Here is a 17,861-nt window from a genome sequence, read left to right on the forward strand (position 1 = left end):
ATGTTCTTGCCTCCTTTGTCATAAATCAGGTGACCATATGTGTGTGGGTTTATCTCTGGGCTTTCTATCCTGTACCACTGATCTCACACTACTATACACTACTATATGTAAACTAGATAATTAATAAGGACCTGCTGTATAGCACAGGGAACGCTACTCAATACTCAATATATGGGAAAAGAATCTAAAAAAGAGTGGATATATGTATATGTATAACTGACTTACTGTGCTGTACAGTAGAATCTAACACAACATTGTAAATCAACTATACGCCAATAAAAATTAATTAAAAAAAAAAGTAGCCACCCAAGCAGAGATTTGGGAAAAGAGCAAGCATGTATGGCTGGTAAGCTGGTATGTCCAAGGAACAGCCAAAGGTCAGCAGAATTGGAACATGGTGAACAAGAGAGAGACAGCTGGAGAAGAAGGGGTCAGAGCTGGGGGAGATCCCGGGGACCCTTGTAGGTCAAGAGAAGGAGCCTGGCTTTTACGCTAAGAGTGAAGGGGGTCCTCTGTTGTATTCGAGCGGGAGAGAACGTGATCTGACTTAGGACTTGGAAGACCCATTCTAGTTATTGATCGGAGAATGGGCCTGAGGTGACAAGGATAGTGTTAGGGGGACCTGGTGGTAGACAACTGGAAAGATGAACTAGCGCTAGTTGGCGTGTTTCTATTTAGAGAAATACAAAGTGAGACCATCAGTTGAGAGAGAGCGATGTGTACACCTGATAACAAGGGAAGTCATGACAGTTCAAACCAATAATTACAACAATGAAAGCAAAATGCCACATTCACCCAACGTGTTCCACGGGACTTTATTCTCTACAGCCCTGCGATATATAACTTCTAATGATACCCTCTCAGTGGGTGGCACATCTGGAACTAGAACCCAGGCCCCTTTGCTGTCAAAACTGAGCCCCTACAGGCTGCATCTCACTAGTCAGTGAGTTTAAAGGCTGCATTTCTAAGTAGCCTCTAGGATTTTTTTTTTCTTAATTGCTAAGTTCATTAACTGAGCAATCTCTTTCAACAGTGTGTTTCTATTTTCTGAGGCAGGACACGGCAGATTCTTTCCCGTGACACTAGTATGTTCTCCATCATCATTTTCGTTTGCCCACGCAGTACGTAACCTCGGGGATACTTACCTCTTAAGCCCAGTAAGTGATCTTGAGCAGAGGAATGCAAGTGTAGAGGGTTTAACTTGAGGAGAAGCCTATGTGAATGTAACCTGTGATGATAGCATGACTCTATTTTGGAATCAGCAAGACTTTGAGGGCTCTGGTTGCCAGGAAGGAACTGTGTCTACACCTCAAATAAGAAAACAAGGTCACGTCGTGAGGGTGGCTTAAGTCCATTTAGGAGGAAGGGAAGGTGGCCGAGTTTTTCTGTTCTGTGGCTGTTCAGACCCCCGTTCCTCCTCTGTTCTGGCAGAAGATTGTACCAGCCTGGGAGGTGGGAAGAGGAACCACTGTAAAACCATGTAGATGATGTGTTGACTTTCAGAATTGGTTGATGACATCAATCCAGGCTTCAGAAATAGCTGGTTGCAAAGGAAAATGGTTCAGCCAGAAACACCTAAAGGCATTGAGATCGTACTCTTTCAACCAGCCCGTAACACCCTTCTACTGCAAAGGCAATCCAAGAAATGTAGAGATTATGGGTTTTTTTTTTTTTCTTCTCTTCAAGGTTGCTAAAACTTGACTTTACCCAGATATAGTTTTTGTTGTTGTTTTTTGTTTTGTGTGTGTGTGTGTGTGTGTTTTAAGAAATGAAAAGAGTCCAAAAACTTACTATATGCCCTTGTGTAAGCTGCTAAACCCCACTAAAGCCTTGGCCTTGTCATAGTTTTAATTGGGGCTGATCACTGCACGCTCTCAAAGAGCTTCTGAGAGGATGTGATGAGAAAATCCATGTAAGGTGCTTAGCAGAGTACCTAGAGCACAGCAAAAACTTGATCAATGATAAACAATTATGGAGGTTTCTTTAAAAAAATCTTTATCAGTTAGTTGTGATTCTTCGATCCTGTACCCTTCGCTGTCTTCAAAACGTCCTATTGGCTTGATTTCATTTTCAGACCTTTTTACTTCTCTTTAAGGGCATTTGGGTATAGAACACGGTGAAGAAATGGAACCGGGATCTCGTCTGCCCTGGAGCCAAGTGCCAATCAACTGTCCGACTGTACTGGTGTTAGGAGGGTGAATCAGGGTGATGAGCGATGAGCCTGGGAATCCTGGCACGAGCTCTGTCCAGGGTTTGCTGCTGTTTGTATAAATAGCTATGTGTCTCCAGGTGATGCGCTAAGGCACCACACCCTAAAAGAGGGAGTTGCAGGGTTTTCTCTGTTAAGGGAAAACAGCCAAAAGAAAACATCTTACTCTCTCTTCACTGCGGGAAGAACACCAGGCATATTCCATGGACAGCCAGAGCCGGTGAAAGCAAAGCCCTCTCACTGCATCCCTGGAATAGCTGAGAATCTGCCCTTGAATTTCATAGATGGTGATTCCCAGAATGTCTGTGCAATGTCCTTGGAGAAGGGCTGCTGGGTGACTGACCAAGCTGTCCAGGGCCACCCGTCCCTCCCAGAGAAGCTCAGCTCTCCCCTTGGAGAGTAAAGCACAGTAACACAAGGATATGTGGATGGACAACCGGCCTTTTAAAGGTATCTGGGATGGATCAGACCTTGATCTTACCCTTCCAATAGTCCTTTTGTAGTTTTTGTCTTTTGGTCAATGTCATGATTACCATGGAGGCTGGCAGAGAATTAAGGGATCTGGTTTTCTTGCATGTTCTGGATAGGGAAGTGGCTTCACAGTAAGAGCCTGGAGATGTAGACAAAGCTAAGAAAGTGGCTGTGCTTTTTCATGTCCTGGGGTGGGAGGAGGAGGAGATGAGAGTAGTTGCTACTTTCTATTGAGAGCTTACTCTCTGTTAGGTATTGCACAGAGTATTTTGGGTGCATTGTCTCATTTAATCCTGCGACAAGTTAGAGACAGGGGCTAGGATCACTTCCATTTTGTGGGTCAGGAAACCAAAACCGAAAGAGGTTAAATAATTTGCTCGTGTTTACACAGCTAGTAGAACTGGGTCTTTTTTTCTCTAATACATCTTTATTGGAGTATAATTGCTTCACAATGTTGTGTAGGTTTCTGCTGTACAACAAAGTGAATCAGCTATACATATACATATATCCCCATAGCCCCTCCCTCTTGCGTCTCCCTCCCACCCTCCCTATCTCACCCCTCTAGGTGGCCACAAAGCACCGAGCTGATCTCCCTGTGCTATGCGGCTGCTTCCCACTAGCTGTTTTACATTTGGTAGTGTATATATGTCCATGCCACTCTCTCACTTCGTCCCAGCTTACCCTTCCCCCTCCCCATGTCCTCAAGTCCGTTCTCTACGTCTCCCTCATTATTCCTGCCCTGCCACGAGGTTCATTAGTACCATTTTTTTTACATTCCATATATAGGTGTTAGCATACAGTATTTTTCTTTTTCTGACTTACTTCACTCTGTAGGACAGACTCTAGGTCCATCCACCTCACTACAAATAACGCAATTTCGTTTCTTTTTATGGCTGAGTAATAGTCCATTGTATATACATGCCACATCTTCTTTATCCACTCATCCGTCAATGGACATTTAGGTTGCTTCCGTGTCCTGGCTATTGTAAATAGAGCTGCAATGAACACTGGGGTACATGTATCTTTTTGAATTATGGTTTTCTCTGGATATATGCCCAGGAGTGGGAATGCTGGGTCATATGGTGGTTCTATTTTTAGTTTTTTAAGGAACCTCCATACTGTTCTCCATAGTGGCTGTTAGAACTGGGTCTTGAATAAGACCCTCTGACCTTAGAAGCTGTACTCTTTAACCATGAAGCTAAGAACTTGTGACTTTTAACAGGACTCAGAGAAACATTAGACGAAGATATTTCTTCAAGAGCAGCAGCTACATCTTTGTTGGGTGTCCTTGATTCTAAGTTCCCGAAAGAGAGGGTCCACGTCTTATTAGAATTTAGTATCCCTGCGCCTGGCTGCTGGCCCGCCGTTGATAACCAATAAATGTTTGTCAGCTGAATCGACTGAACTGGTAAGTTCAATGTGACAGTTTTTCTTTTTTTCTTTAATTTTTTTTTTTTTTAATGTAGACCATTTTTAAACTTTTCACTGAATTTGTTACAATATTGCTTCTGTTTTATGTTTTGGTGTTTTGGCCGCGAGGCATGTGGGATCTCAGCTCCCCAACCAGGACTGAACCCGCACCCCCTGCATTGGAAGGCGAATTCTCAACCACTGGACCACCAGGGAAGTCCCTATGAGACAGTTTCTAATAGCTAGACTTACAAGTTAGGAGATGTGGTCGTCTTACATTCTTCCAAACAAACAAAAATCACTAACCTCTTTCAAGAGTGGAATCTAATTTAATTCAGTTAAAAACCCTCCTTCCAGTTCCTTAAAAACTAAAAATAGAACCACCATATGACCCAGCAATCCCACTACTGGGCATATACCCTGAGAAAACCATAATTCAAAAAGAGTCAAGTACCCCAATGTTCACTGCAGCTCAATTTACAATAGCCAGGACAAGGAAGCAACCTAAGTGCCCATCGGCAGATGAGTGGGTAAAGAAGATGTGGCACATATATACAATGGAATATTACTCAGCCATAAAAAGAAACGAAATTGAGTTATCTGTAGTGAGGTGGATGGACCTAGAGTCTGTCCTACAGAGTGAAGTAAGTCAGAAAGAGAAAAACAAATACCGTATGCTAACACATATATATGGAATCTAAAAAAAAAAAAAAAAAAAGAAAGGTTCTGAAGAACCTAGGGACAGGACAGGAATAAAGACGCAGATGTAGAGAATGGACTTGAGGACATGGGGAGGGGGAAGGGGAAGCTGGGACGAAGTGAGAGAGTGGCATGGACATATATACACTACCGAATGTAAAATAGATAGCTAGTGGGAAGCAGCCAAATAGCACAGGGAGATCAGCTCAGTGCTTTGTGACTACCTAGAGGGGTGAGATAGGGAGGGTGGGAGGGAGACGCAAGAGGGAGGGGCTATGGGGATATATGTATATGTAGAGCTGATTCACTTTGTTATACAGCAGAAACTAACACACCATTGCAAAGCAATTATACTCCAATAAAGATGTTTTAAAAAACAAACAAAAAACACCCTCCTTCCTTCCTTCCTTCCGTCCTTCCTACCCTCCTTCCTGGCAAGATGTTGAAGTTAGAAACATTGTCCCTCTGTCCATCCATTTGCCATAAATTATCAACTTTCTTTGGTCACAAACACCTGACACGGTGCCTGGTATGAGTTTGGGTGATGATATATAACCGCAGCTTAAAAGTACTTGTTAAAACAGGAATGTACCCTTTGCAAGGCTTGACTTAAATATGTAAAGGAACAGCATTGCCAGCCATCAATGCAATACTGAGGGAATTAATCTGATTAATGAGGTGTCACACTCAGGCAGTTATCCTGAATGTCTCTAGACGTAGAAGTTACTAGTCCTGTAAGTGATATGGTTTGTTTTTTTTTTTCCGTTGGGGGTGTGTGTGAGTTTGGGGGATTGGTTGGTTCTTAAAAGAATATATCTGATCCACAGAAAAGGGCTGATTCTATCAGGTTCCCTTGCCCTTCTTAGCTTAACGCTTGTAATTGTTTAAAGAAGAACTAAGATGATTATCCTGATACCAATGTCTGCAAGAGCCACAAAGTGAAGACAAATCTTGTCGTTGGTCCCAAAGCTCAGGAAGAAGCTAGAGAGAACGGCCCGGGATGGGGTGATCACGCTAACCCGGCATTTTAATTCCTTCTAAGTCAGTATATTTTTCTTGGAGATGATCCAGGACACTTCTACAGAGTTGGAAAACTAACATTACATTCAACAACAAATGGCGGCACATAGGGTCATTGCTGTAAAGTCTTTGTGCCCCCAAAGACTTCAGACTAAGTATGTGCTTTTTCTTAGCTCCTCCGACTATGAAAGGCTACCAGGGGTGGTGTAGGGACTTCAGCAATGGGGCAAAGCTTCCCGCTCTTCTGGACAAATAAAAAGGCTGAGATGTATGTTCCTAGAAGAAAGTGGGAGCTTTTATCATTGTAGAGAAAAGAATTACTGCCTCGGGGTTATGGCTTTGTTTTGGAGAGAGATGAAGAACTGAGTGGTGTTTTAGGACTATCCTGGTAATCCAGCTTTCAAGGGACTGAAGGACACACTTCCAAAGGGCTGGAAATGGGAGGTCCCCACTGATTCCAACAGCGGGGCAGCAGGAGGGAGCTCAGGGTGGCCTTGAGTGGAGATGTCTGGTGCTTTGGAAGGGATGGGATGGGGCCCATCAGAAGGAGGAGAGAGTGGCATTTGATCTACTTTCTGCTCCATAATCTCAAGCTTGGAAAACTGCCATGGTACTTGGCTTTTGTCAACCATCAGGATGCTGGGGACACCACAAAAATCTCACTGTCTCTAAGAAGACTAATTCTGTGAACTCTGGAATTCCCCGGCATAGCAAAGTAGACTATGAGTGGAGGTCATTGCCTACACACCCAACCCTAGGCTATGAAGAGACTATAATTTTATACAGCTTTTCCAAAAGGGTATTTCAAGGAATATGATCGCAATGATGTCAACAGAGGGGTACTGTGGGGAAAAGTCATCTATGTTTAAGGAAGTTTGGAAAATATATGGTTAAATGAGTTAAACCATTTCTTTTCTACATGGTTTCTCAGGACTTTTCATCTGCTATCCTGAATTGTGTATCTCTAAGAGGGAGACTGTGTGTATATTTCAAAAAAAAAAAAAAAAAAAAAATCAGGTTTCAATGTAAAAGGTAGGTGATACTTCTCCTTACTTTTGGGTTATACCAGTAACAGAATATCATTGGCACATGGCTTAGAGCTGCAGAAACAGACATGGATTTGTGTACTTGTGTGAATGTGTATACTCTAGAAAAGAACCAAACCAATGCCTTATATACAAGGATAGGATTATTGGCGGGGGATGTGGGTGAGGATGGAGTCGGCGGGGGGGGGGGGGGGGGGGAAGAAAGAGGTTCTTTGTGGCAGAGATTTAGAAAAGTCAGCACCCCTGATTGAAGGTCAAGGGTCCATGATTCTAATTCTGAATCCCCGGATGACCTTTGCAGGGTCACTCGGCCTATCTGGTTGTTCCCCCATACACAAAGCAGAAGTTTGAAAAATAAGGGCATAACAGACTTACGAAAGATTACAAGGATTAAACAAGCCCGTGCTGTTAAAATGTTTGGAGCCCTGTGGTCAGGTACATGGGCTAATGACAGGATATGGTCCTGGCCACCAGCAGGATTAACTGAGGGGTTTGCCCGGCGGGCACAGAGCCTGTTCCGCCAGAACTGCGGGCAGCTGACGTCCTGGCGTCAGGGTGAGTCACACCCCGTGTGCCCCGACAGGCAAGCAGGCCCGCCTGCCGCGCCCTGGGGCTCTAGTGGCTTACCTCCCCCAAAGACAGCCCTGAAAACTGGAGAAGAAAGAAAACCTAGCACAATGAGCCGGCGGCCTGTCTCCTGTTGCAGCCAGAAACAAGACAAAATGGCCCAGCCAACCTTCAACCAACACGGCACCGTCCTTTTCTATTAGCCTCGGGGTTTCATGGGAGTGCCCAAGTGGTTATCTGCTTGGAGCCCCCTAAATCCTACCAAAGACGTGGGGCTGCCAAGACAGGACACATCCAAAAGTAATTTTTTGTGTTGGTGGTGATAGCAAGCTCGTGTACATCATTGGGCGTGCAGCAGTATCCCGTGTCCAAAGGGTATGCTTCCGCCCTCCCGGTGCTGAGTCATTGGGCTGTCGGGCAGTCTGCCTTGAAAAGCCCGTGAGGCCTGGCCTGCCACAGGGAAGCGTGGCTCTTTCGAGTAGAACAAGAGCGCCACCCCGAGTGGTACGTGAGTACTGCAGCCCCTGCTTGAAGGCAGTTCCGAGGCTGATTACCCGAGGCCCTTGGAAGGCTCAGCACTCATTGGAAATCTTAAATTCGAAATTGCCATTTTGATTTCCATCATCAGTTTGGGGCTCCCGGTTAATGATGGCCGCTCTTGCGACTTGGATTATCCTAATACAAAAACTGATCAGATCCCTGAGCCGGTTCTCGGCAGCAAAGAACAGGCTGAATCAAGCCAAACCCACATTTGAAGTGCTCTTTCGAGGGGCTTCTAGCAGGCTGGCCTGTCCCGGTGACTTGTCCCTGTCTGGCCTCTTGCCTTCTCTCCAGCCTCTGACTCTGCTCATGTTACCATGAAGCAAACAAATGTTTGCCTGTTTACATTCTCTACGGAATACTACCCCAATATGAAACAGGTCATCCTGGGCAAGACATCAGTAAGTTGTGATGTTCTCAGCAAAGACAGTCAGTGGATGGGTGATGGTGGTCCCCAGGAATATTAGCTACTGGATATTCATTTCTAGCCTAAGCTTGCATCAGAGGGGCTGTGTAGCTCTCCTCTGGTTGAAGGGACCATAGTGCCTTCGTAAGAACTCAGAAGGCCCGGATTGAATCTCAGCTCTACTAATTTATTCATTCAGTATTAAGTGAGCACCTGCCTCATGTCAGGTTCTGTTCTTTGTGTTGAGGACTTACCAGCTAATAGAAAAGAAAAAAATCCCTGCCCTCATGGAACTTGTGTTATAGCAGGCGGAGGCCAACAGTGAGTGTTATAAGTAAGAAAATTATTGTGTGACAAGGTGATGAGGTCTATGGGGAATATAGCACAGGTCACGGGGAGGGATGAGTTTGCAATGCTCAGTAGGGTGGACAGGGCAGGACTCTTTAAGAAGCCGGCATTTGGGCAAAGACCTGAGGAGGTGAGATGACAAACCATGCGACCTTCAGGGGAAGAGTTTTCCAGGCGCAGAGAACAGCGTGTGCAAAGGCCCTGAGGTAAGACAGTGTCTGATGTGACATCAGGGAGGCTGGAATGGAGGAACTGAGTGATTAGGGGTGGGGAGAAATTTGTAGGGTTTAAGGCCAAGGAGGTATTAGGGGCTGACTGTATAGGGTTTATAGACCATTGTAAGGGGAACTTTGGCTTTTATCCCGAGGGAGATGGGGAGCCGTCGAAGGGGAGTAGCAGGATTTGACCTGGAACTTGTGATGAGATGAGAACTGGTTGGGGGAGGGGAGAGGATGGACTCAGGGAGACCAGTCAGGATCACAGCAGTTCAAGTAAGAGATGGTGGTGTCTCAGACCAGGACGATGGTGGGAAGTGCTCAGATTCTAGATGCATCTCGGAGGTGAAGCCACCTGTGTCTCTGAAACACTGAATATGGGGGATGAGAGAAAAAGCAGAGCTGAGTGCGATTCCAAAGATTTTGAGACAAAGATCCTGAAGGATGGAACTTCCTTTAGTGGAAATGGGCAAGAGTGTGTCTGGAGCAAGTTCGAGGGAGCAAACTCAGAAGTTTAGCTTTTTACATGTGATTCTGAGATCTTGAGAAGGCAGTTTGCTATCTATGTCTGGAGTTTGGGAGAAAAGGCCTGATTTGGAGATAAAAGTTGGGGAGATGTCAGTATATCGATGACATTTCAAACTATGAGCTTAGATAAAATTAGCAAGGGAATGACTATAAGGAGAGGCAACATAAGGAAAAGAAGATTCTAGAACAGAGGTTCTCGGGGAAGGGGGTCTCACTAGTCGCTAATGAGGAGGCTCAGTAGTTCACGGGAGAACTCAAGGATGGCCTGTCAGCGTCAATGGTATTATTCGTGCCTATAACTGCAAGGGAACTTACGTAGGTGCCTTAATTGTCAGTGATGCTTTTTTGTCTAACTGCAGCCTACTTCCCTAAGACTCAGTTCTCCTATCTATAAAATGGGTATAGGTATAATAACTCATAAGGTTATTGTAGGCATTGAATAAGAAGGTATAAGTAGGGTCTTTAGCACAGTTCCCAGCACGAAATATGTGCTGAGAAATGTCAGCTCAATAAAAGAGTTTATAGTATCATTTGAGTCAAGCTTCTGCTGCCCATAGTGGGAGAAACCAAGAAAATGGTTCTCTTAGTAGATTCTGTCTTAGCCTGGCTTATTCTGTTTGAACTTCTGTAGGTTATAGAAAAACAGATACAACATTTGCTACGAGAGATAGGACAAAAACATAAAATATTTAAAGAAAACTCCACACAATATAATAGATATATTTTCAGCAAATATACTGAGGTACTAAAAGATCTAAAGAAATTTTGAGCAAGAAGTGATGATGATGATGATACAGATGGTGAAACTTTTTTTTGATGATGATGAAACTTTTGATAACAGTTAAATTTAGAGAGCATTTACTACGTGTCAGATACTGTTTTAAGTATCATATTAACTTAATTCTCACATCAACTCTTTGAGGAAGGTATTTATATTATGCTTATGTTATAGTTGAGGACAATGAAACACAGAGAGGTTAAGTGACTTGCCCAAGGTCACCCAGCTAGGAAGTGGCAGAGCTGGGGTGAATGGAGTCTGACTCCAGGATCCTGGGAATCACAAGGGTGGACCCTTGGCATTTGAAGTCATTCTTTTTTTTAAAAAATTTTATTGAAGTAGAGTTGATTTACAATGCTGTGTTACTTTCTGCTGGACAACAAAGTGATTCAGTTATACATAAATATACATTCTTTTTTATATTCTTTTCCATTACGGTTTATCACAGGATGTTGAATATAGTTCCCTGTGCTACACAGTAGGACCTTGTTGTTTATCCATTCTATATATAATAGTTTGCATCTGCTAACCCCCAAACTCCCAATCCATCCCTCCCCACTCCCTCCCCCTTGGCAACCACGAGTCTGTCCTCTGTGTCTGTGAGACTGTTTCTGTTTTGTAGATAGGTTCATTTGTATCATATTTTAGATTCCACATAAAAGTGATATCATTTGGTGTTTGTCTTTCTCTTTCTGACTTACTTCACTCTGTATGATCATCTCTAGTTGCATCCATGTTGCTGCAAATGGCATTACTTCGTTCTTTTTTATGGCTGAGTAGTATTCCATTGTATATATGTACCACCTCTTCTTTATCCATTCACCTGTCAATGGGCATTTAGGTTGTTTCCATGTCTTGGCTACTGTAAATAGTGCTGCTGTGAACATTGGGAAGAGGGAAAAGAAGAGGCTACTTCTGTCAGTATAGGGCATTTGCTCAAAGCTGGAAAGGGCATAACCACATGCTTAGGGAATGAGAATATTCCCATTTGCCTTAGTGGGGGGTTTGCAAAGCAATGCCAGGAATGATAAGGTTATGCCAGGATGTAGAGGGCTTCATGCTTTGAGGTCAAGTGGTTTGGCCTTAATCTGATGGCTTGTGGGAAGCACAGACTTATGCTGTAGTAAGATTAATTTGAAAGGGGTTATATCAATGGCTTGAAGGAGAGTAGAGGTAAAACAACTTGTTGTAGGGCTATTTTTATCAACTGCAAATTATATGACCTAACTTAGGAGCAGGACTGCGAAAACACAGCTGCTGCCGTTCGCATGATGCCTCACACGGGGCCCTGTGTAGTGACCTGTTTGGGAGGTGGAGTGAAACTGAGGAAAGCATGGACTTGGAGTCACACGGACCTATGTTGGTTCATTGTCCTTCGCAACTGCCGGGCCAGGAGGCCCTGGGCAAGTTCCTTAAACGCATACGTTGGTTTCCTTACAAGACTGTTTGAGGATTGAATGAAATGGTAGAAACAAGATTGCCCACTGGCTGTATTAACCTCAATGTCAAAGAAGAAAAGGATGAGTACTTCCTTTAAAAAAGATGTTCTTTGCTTGGAAATGATCACCTATTAAACTCCGAGATTCATTTGCCCCCAGTATTTCTCCTTGCCTAAAATGTTTTCAACATTTCACACGTGTTAATTAGGCAAAGTAGCTACATCTAAGGAGGGCAGAAACTAGGAAAATCTTAGGGTTCTGTATTGACCACAAATGTCCGCTGGAAAGGAGAAACCATCCGTGATACACTTGAGTATTGCTAGAATTTGTTTCTTTAGCTTCCCTGGGCTAGAGTTGAGGGTGGCACATTAAGAAAAGATGGAGACGGTGTGAGAGCAGGGGTGTGGTGAGAAAAGAGAGTAACCTGTAGGAAGCAGCAGCGGGATTTTCATAGTGAGAGTTGGGAATTCAAATTCTCACAAGGCCAAGCAACTACCACAATCTCCATTTCCGGTAAAGAAGTGTGCTGGCCCATTCCTGGATGAGAATTCTCTCGCCCTCTGTGGGATGCCTGCCTCATACCTGAAGCCAGAAAAGGGTTAGATTTCAAGTCTGAAGGAGAAGACCTTCTTGAGAAGGAACTCTGGTGGTCCCAGTACTTAGAGCCTGGTAGCTGAGATGGAGCCTTTTGGAGCTCTTGGAGAGTAGACATTTTAGGGGGAATAAAGTGGAAAATTTACTTGGGGGAACGTTGTTCTAGAGCACCCCTTCAACTTTCAGATCCTGGGTGTTTTTTTTTCAGAATCCTAAAGAGAAAAGCAAACAGTACTTCTAAGCACTCCAAACACCCTGGGTCTAAGTCCTCTGAGACTTTTCTCTTCACTGTAGTCATAGCTAGATGAAGAAAAAGGCCAGCAAAGTTATCATAGGTTAAATGAGCGTATCTGCCCTTTAAAATATTTGGAGTTGCCCAAGTTCCTGGACACAGGTGGGGATGCGATCAGACTGGCAGAAACTTCTTTGGGAAAGTCTAAAAGTACCTTAAATACACAACATGACAAGGCTTACTGAGTTGCAGGTGGCAATGGGTCTTCTTTGTAGGGAGTCCAAGATAAGGTCATTGAATTTCAACCTCACCTTTTCACTTCCACCCCTCAAATTTCTGACTTTGTCACACTGCAGGCTAGTAGCAATTTATGACCAGAAATCACCTGCCCTTTTGGTCAGCATGGGCAGAAGCAACCATGGACATCTCCTTGATTGCAGATAGGTTTTCCCATAGCAGAGTGGAAACGGATTGGCAAGACCAGGTCCAGCATCCTTGCGTGAAACCTGAAGTGAAATTTCTCTCTGACTTGTAATGGAAATGGGCACTTGCATCTGGTAGACGACACTTTAATATTTATTTATTTATTTGGTTGCCCCGGGTCTTAGTTACCACACGCAAACTCTTAGTTGCGGCATGTGGGATCTAGTTCCCTGACCAGGGATCGAACCCGGGCCCCCTGCATTGGGAGCATGGATTCTTACCCACTGGACCACCAGGGAAGTCCCTAGATGACACTTTAGACTGAGCTGCTCAGGAGAGAGGAGATGGTATCTTCGCTCCCAACAGCATATGACAGGGGTCTGTGATGACTTTTAGTGGAATTGTAAGTGCTTAAAAAACCCAGAAGGGGGAGAGTAGGTTTCTGGGGCATGGTGCTTAATCCACCCCCCCTTTTTTTTTTTGCTTAAAGTAGCAAAAAAAGGGAACCAAATCCTTGCAGAAGAATTCTCTGTGGAAGATGAAGGTCAAGTGGAAAGGGAAATGTAGCTAGTTTATAATTCACTACTCTTGAGGGCAAAGCAAATTGCATTTCTCCAAGATTTGCTTAACCCTCCACAGAATTCAGCCAGAGAAACCCATCTGCAAATCCCCAGACGATGATTACGGCACATAATTCTCCCTTTTGCTCTCTTCCAAACCGGGAAGCGCAATATCCCACAACAGTGACCGAGAAATATTTAAAGTAGTTATGTTTAGTATGGAAAACATACAAAGTAGTTCTTTTCAAATTTAAAGTTCTAGGAAGGCATCAAACAGGAGAACATGATGAATTTCTTTTTTACTGTTTGTGCTACGAATTTTTAAGGCTGAAAGAGCCTTTAAAAGCCACCCCAGCCCATGCATTCTCATCGTACAGAGAAGAAATAAAGATCCAATTCTGGGGGGAAGAGTGATCGATACAGCAAGAATTCTACCAGGTCTAGTGGAGACAGAATATTACAATACTCAGGTTAGGATACAGCTCTTCCGATACCAGTGGGTTGATTCACTTCCTAAATGGTTTATGGGGAAGCGGATTTTGTTGTTGTCATAACTACAATTGTGCTCTCATTTCCTGGAACTCAGATACTGATTATGGGCAAAGCTTAGTAGGATGGTAAAGATGGGTCCTCAGCAACTCAAGGACTTACTGATTCAGTCTCCCCTCTCTGCTCTCAAGTCATGGGGTTGTTTACGTTGTCACATAGCAACCATGCACTGGGTCCGTGTTAAGGCCCATCTCTCCTGGTTCTGGGAAATTATCATCGACAGCAACAAAACCCTCACATACCTGCTTCTTTATGAGCAACGTTTTCTGTGTTGTGTTCTTTAGAACGCTAGTTCCTGAGGATTCCTTGTTAGATGGTCCTCTCCGTAAATATTCTTTGGCCCATGAAGTTTGAAAATTTTGATGTGAAGCAAATTGAATCTGCTGAAATTTTAATTTACTTCCAAATGTCTCAGATCCTTCATAAGCTCATATGCATTTTACCTCTCCTAGAAGGCAAATACGAAACAGAGTATTTCCCCAACTTGTTGGAGTACAGACACCTTTTTTGCCAGGCGTCTTGAAGGACTGGTGTCCCAAGGAACATACTTTGGGAAAGGCTGTATTATTTCAGTCTGTACCTTAAGACCAAGTTCTCCCGGTAGCTGTCTATTCCTGCAAAAAACAGCTCAAAATGAGGTTTTCATATAAAATTTTGTTAAACAGCAAATAGTTCAAGGATTTACCTTGTGACAAATCAGGTACATATTTAAGCTTATGTATGAATGTGTCTTGATGTCATGCTCCTTTTAAAAACATCTATTTTTTTGTTTCCTTTAAATCTTGTAGTTATTTTATTTTTTAAAAAAATTTAAGAATGTATTTATTTTATTGAAGTAGAGTTGATTTACAATGTTGTGCTCATTTCTACTGTACAGCAAAGTGACTCAGTTATACATATACACATTCTTTTTCATTTTCTTTTCCATTATGGTTTATCACAGGATATTGAATATAGTTCCCTGTGCTCTACAGTAGGACCTTGTTGTTTATCCATCCTCTATATAATAGTTTGCATCTGCTAACCCCAAACTCCCACTCCTTCCCTCCCCCATCCCCCCTCCCCCTTGGCACCCACAAGTCTGTTCTCTACGTCTGTGAGTCTGTTTCTGTTTTGTAAATAAGTTCATTTGTATCATATTTTAGATTCTACATATAAGTGATATCATATGGTATTTGTCCTTCTCTTTCTGACTTACTTCACTTAGCATGATAACCTCTAGGTCCATCCATGTTGCTGTAAATGGTATTATTTAATTCTTTTTTATGGCTGAGTAATATTCCATTGTGTATATGTACCACACTTTCTTTATCCATTCATTGGTCAATGGACATTTAGGTTGCTTCCATGTCTTGGCTATTGTAAATAGTGCTGCAATAAATATTGGGATGCACGTATCTTTTCCAATTATAGTTTTCTCCAGACATATGCCCAGGAGTGGCATTGCAGGATCATATGGCAACTCTATTTTTAGTTTAAAAACTAAACTGATGTGTTTCATCTAGAATAACTAATTCATACTGCTATTTTCCCGTCGTCATTTGAAATATTGATGTTTTTCGCAAAAAGTCCTAGTCATGTTTGGAAGCGTGTCTTTCTTTCTTTTTTATATAATTTTTTTTTTTTTTTTTTTGGCTGCGCTGGGTCTTCGTTGCTGCGTGCAGGCTTTCTCTAGTTGCGGCGAGCAGGGGCTACTCTTCGTTGCAGTGCGCGGGCTTCTCATTGCGGTGACTTCTCATTGTGGTGGCTTCTCTTGTTGTGGAGCATGGGCTCTAGGTGCGCGGGCTTCAGTAGTCGTGGCGCACGGGCTTAGTTGCTCCGCGGCATGTGGGATCTTCCCAGACCAGGGATCGAACCCGTGTCCCCTGCATTGGCAGGCGGATTCTTAACCACTGCGCCACCAGGGAAGTCCCTGGAAGCGTGTCTTTCATATCAGCTTTCTGTGTCTAGAATGGAAACCGCCAGATGGGATGTTTCAGTTATCTGAAAGACATCACGTTTCAGCAGCAGCTGTAAGTGTGCGTGACAAGTCCAACCTATTTCAGATTCCAAAAGTGCTGGTGAATATTGTTCTGGTGAAGGCTGCTGGTCCCTTAAGAATGAAGGACATTCAGGGGTCCTGTTCTCCTTTACTCTTTTATCCAGAGGGACGCAGAACAGAAGGAGTTTTCAGGGCATCCCAGCATCCAGAGCTACCTTGAGGCTGCTGCTCAAGGACTGGAGCCCTTCATACGGCGTCTTAGGACTCAAGAGTCTCAGGCTCAGCTCCTGAAGAGTCTGGTCTTCCGCGAAGCTTACGTGGCGGGCGTGGGCCTGTCTCCCTCCTGTGTAGACCTGCCTTCTTCCTGCTCTGTTCCACGCTGGGAAGGCTGGAATGGATGGTTTCATCTAGATTTTTTTGAGCTCCAGGAAGAAAGTTTGTTATTTTGGTGACTCTTGAACCTGGGTTCATTTTTTCTTGCCTCTTTTCACCCAGATTTTGGCTTAGATTAAGATGTGAGGGCTTCCCTGGTGGCGCAGGGGCTAAGAATCCACCTGCCAATGCAGGGGACATGGGTTCGAGCCCTGGTCCGGGAAGATCCCACATGCTGCGGAGCAACTAGGCCCGTATGCCACAACTACTGAGCCTGCGCTCTGGAGCCCGCGAGCCACAACTACTGGGCCCATGTGCCATAACTACTGAAGCCCGCACGCCTAGAGCCCGTGCTCTGCAACAAGAGAAGCCCGCACACCACAACGAAGAGTAGCCCCCACTCGCCGCAACTAGAGAAAGCCTGCGCGCAGCAACGAAGACCCAGCGCAACCAAAACTAAATAAACAAAATAAATAAATTTATTAAAACAAAAGATGTGAGTCAGGGAGGTCGTTCCACGTTCTGTCTTTTGGGCTCAGGGCAGAGGCACAAATGGAGTCCTGGGGGCTTATATGTAGAAAGTGGTCCACGCAGGGGCTTGGACCCAAAGCCTGTGTTGATAAGCAACGGGGTTTCTCTCCAGTGACTCCTTCACATGTAGCCTCGGTGAACCTTCGGGCATAATAAATAGATGGGGGATTTGAGATCCTGGTTCTCTCTCCCTCCTTCTCTCAATCTCTGTTCATCAGAGTCACAGAAGTAGTTTTAAGTGTGTTCAGACAACTAAAAACCAAGTGGCTTATACATCTGTTGATGCTGGCAGCTGAGAGCTTTTTAGAAAGGCCCTGATTCAAGCCCCCTTTCCCGAGGGTAAACCTACATGAGAGCGTAATGAGTAATTGCTCTTCAGTGGAAAGAGGGGCTTCCAAATAAATAAACATTGAACTTTTGATACTGTCCCATGGTTTAATGTGAATGTAGTTCAAGCTGCCCCCTCCCAAGAGGCCCCGTGTAAATTCTGGGGAGATGGACCTTTCCTATCCTGCTACCCTGATGGCACGGACTCGGTGCCACGCTAAAAGCAAGTAAGGCATCTGCCATGTTGGTGTCCACATTTGACCAGAAGATGGCACAATCCGAAAGCCAATTTCCTCATTTCAGTAGAAGCAAGGCGTTTCTGTTGTTCACATTGAGGTCAAAGATCCAAAGCAGAACTGGAAGAAGACCAAATATTGTAAAAGGCCATAATTCATATCCTGAAGATTCTTGCTCTCCTTGGATGTTTCTTTGGGAGGGCTTGGGGAAAAAAGCAGACAAAAGAAACCTCATATGTACGTTCTAGGAATTTTAAAGACAATTTCCCATGCTCTTTTAGAGAAAGGTACAGAAACATAGCATTTTTATGTTGTAAAGAACAAGTTGGGGTACAGATGGGGAGAAGAAACTTTTCATTCCTCTTCTAGAAAGAGCTTCA

General features: G+C 43.9%; 1 long non-coding RNA gene across 3 annotated transcripts in view; it reads left to right on the top strand.

The window, feature by feature from the left end:
• Positions 1-846: 846 nt before the first annotated feature.
• LOC309617786 overlaps positions 847-17,861 on the top strand; it is a 53,679-nt gene continuing 36,664 nt past the window's right edge. For all 3 annotated transcript variants that reach the window (XR_014238132.1, XR_014238133.1, XR_014238134.1), the window contains exons 1-2: positions 847-2,659; positions 3,903-4,088. This is a non-coding gene — a long non-coding RNA (uncharacterized lncRNA). The remainder of the gene's footprint in view (positions 2,660-3,902; positions 4,089-17,861) is intronic.

This window comes from Balaenoptera borealis (genome assembly GCF_965194805.1).
Source record: "Balaenoptera borealis genome assembly, chromosome: 20".
Lineage (NCBI taxonomy): Eukaryota > Metazoa > Chordata > Mammalia > Artiodactyla > Balaenopteridae > Balaenoptera > Balaenoptera borealis.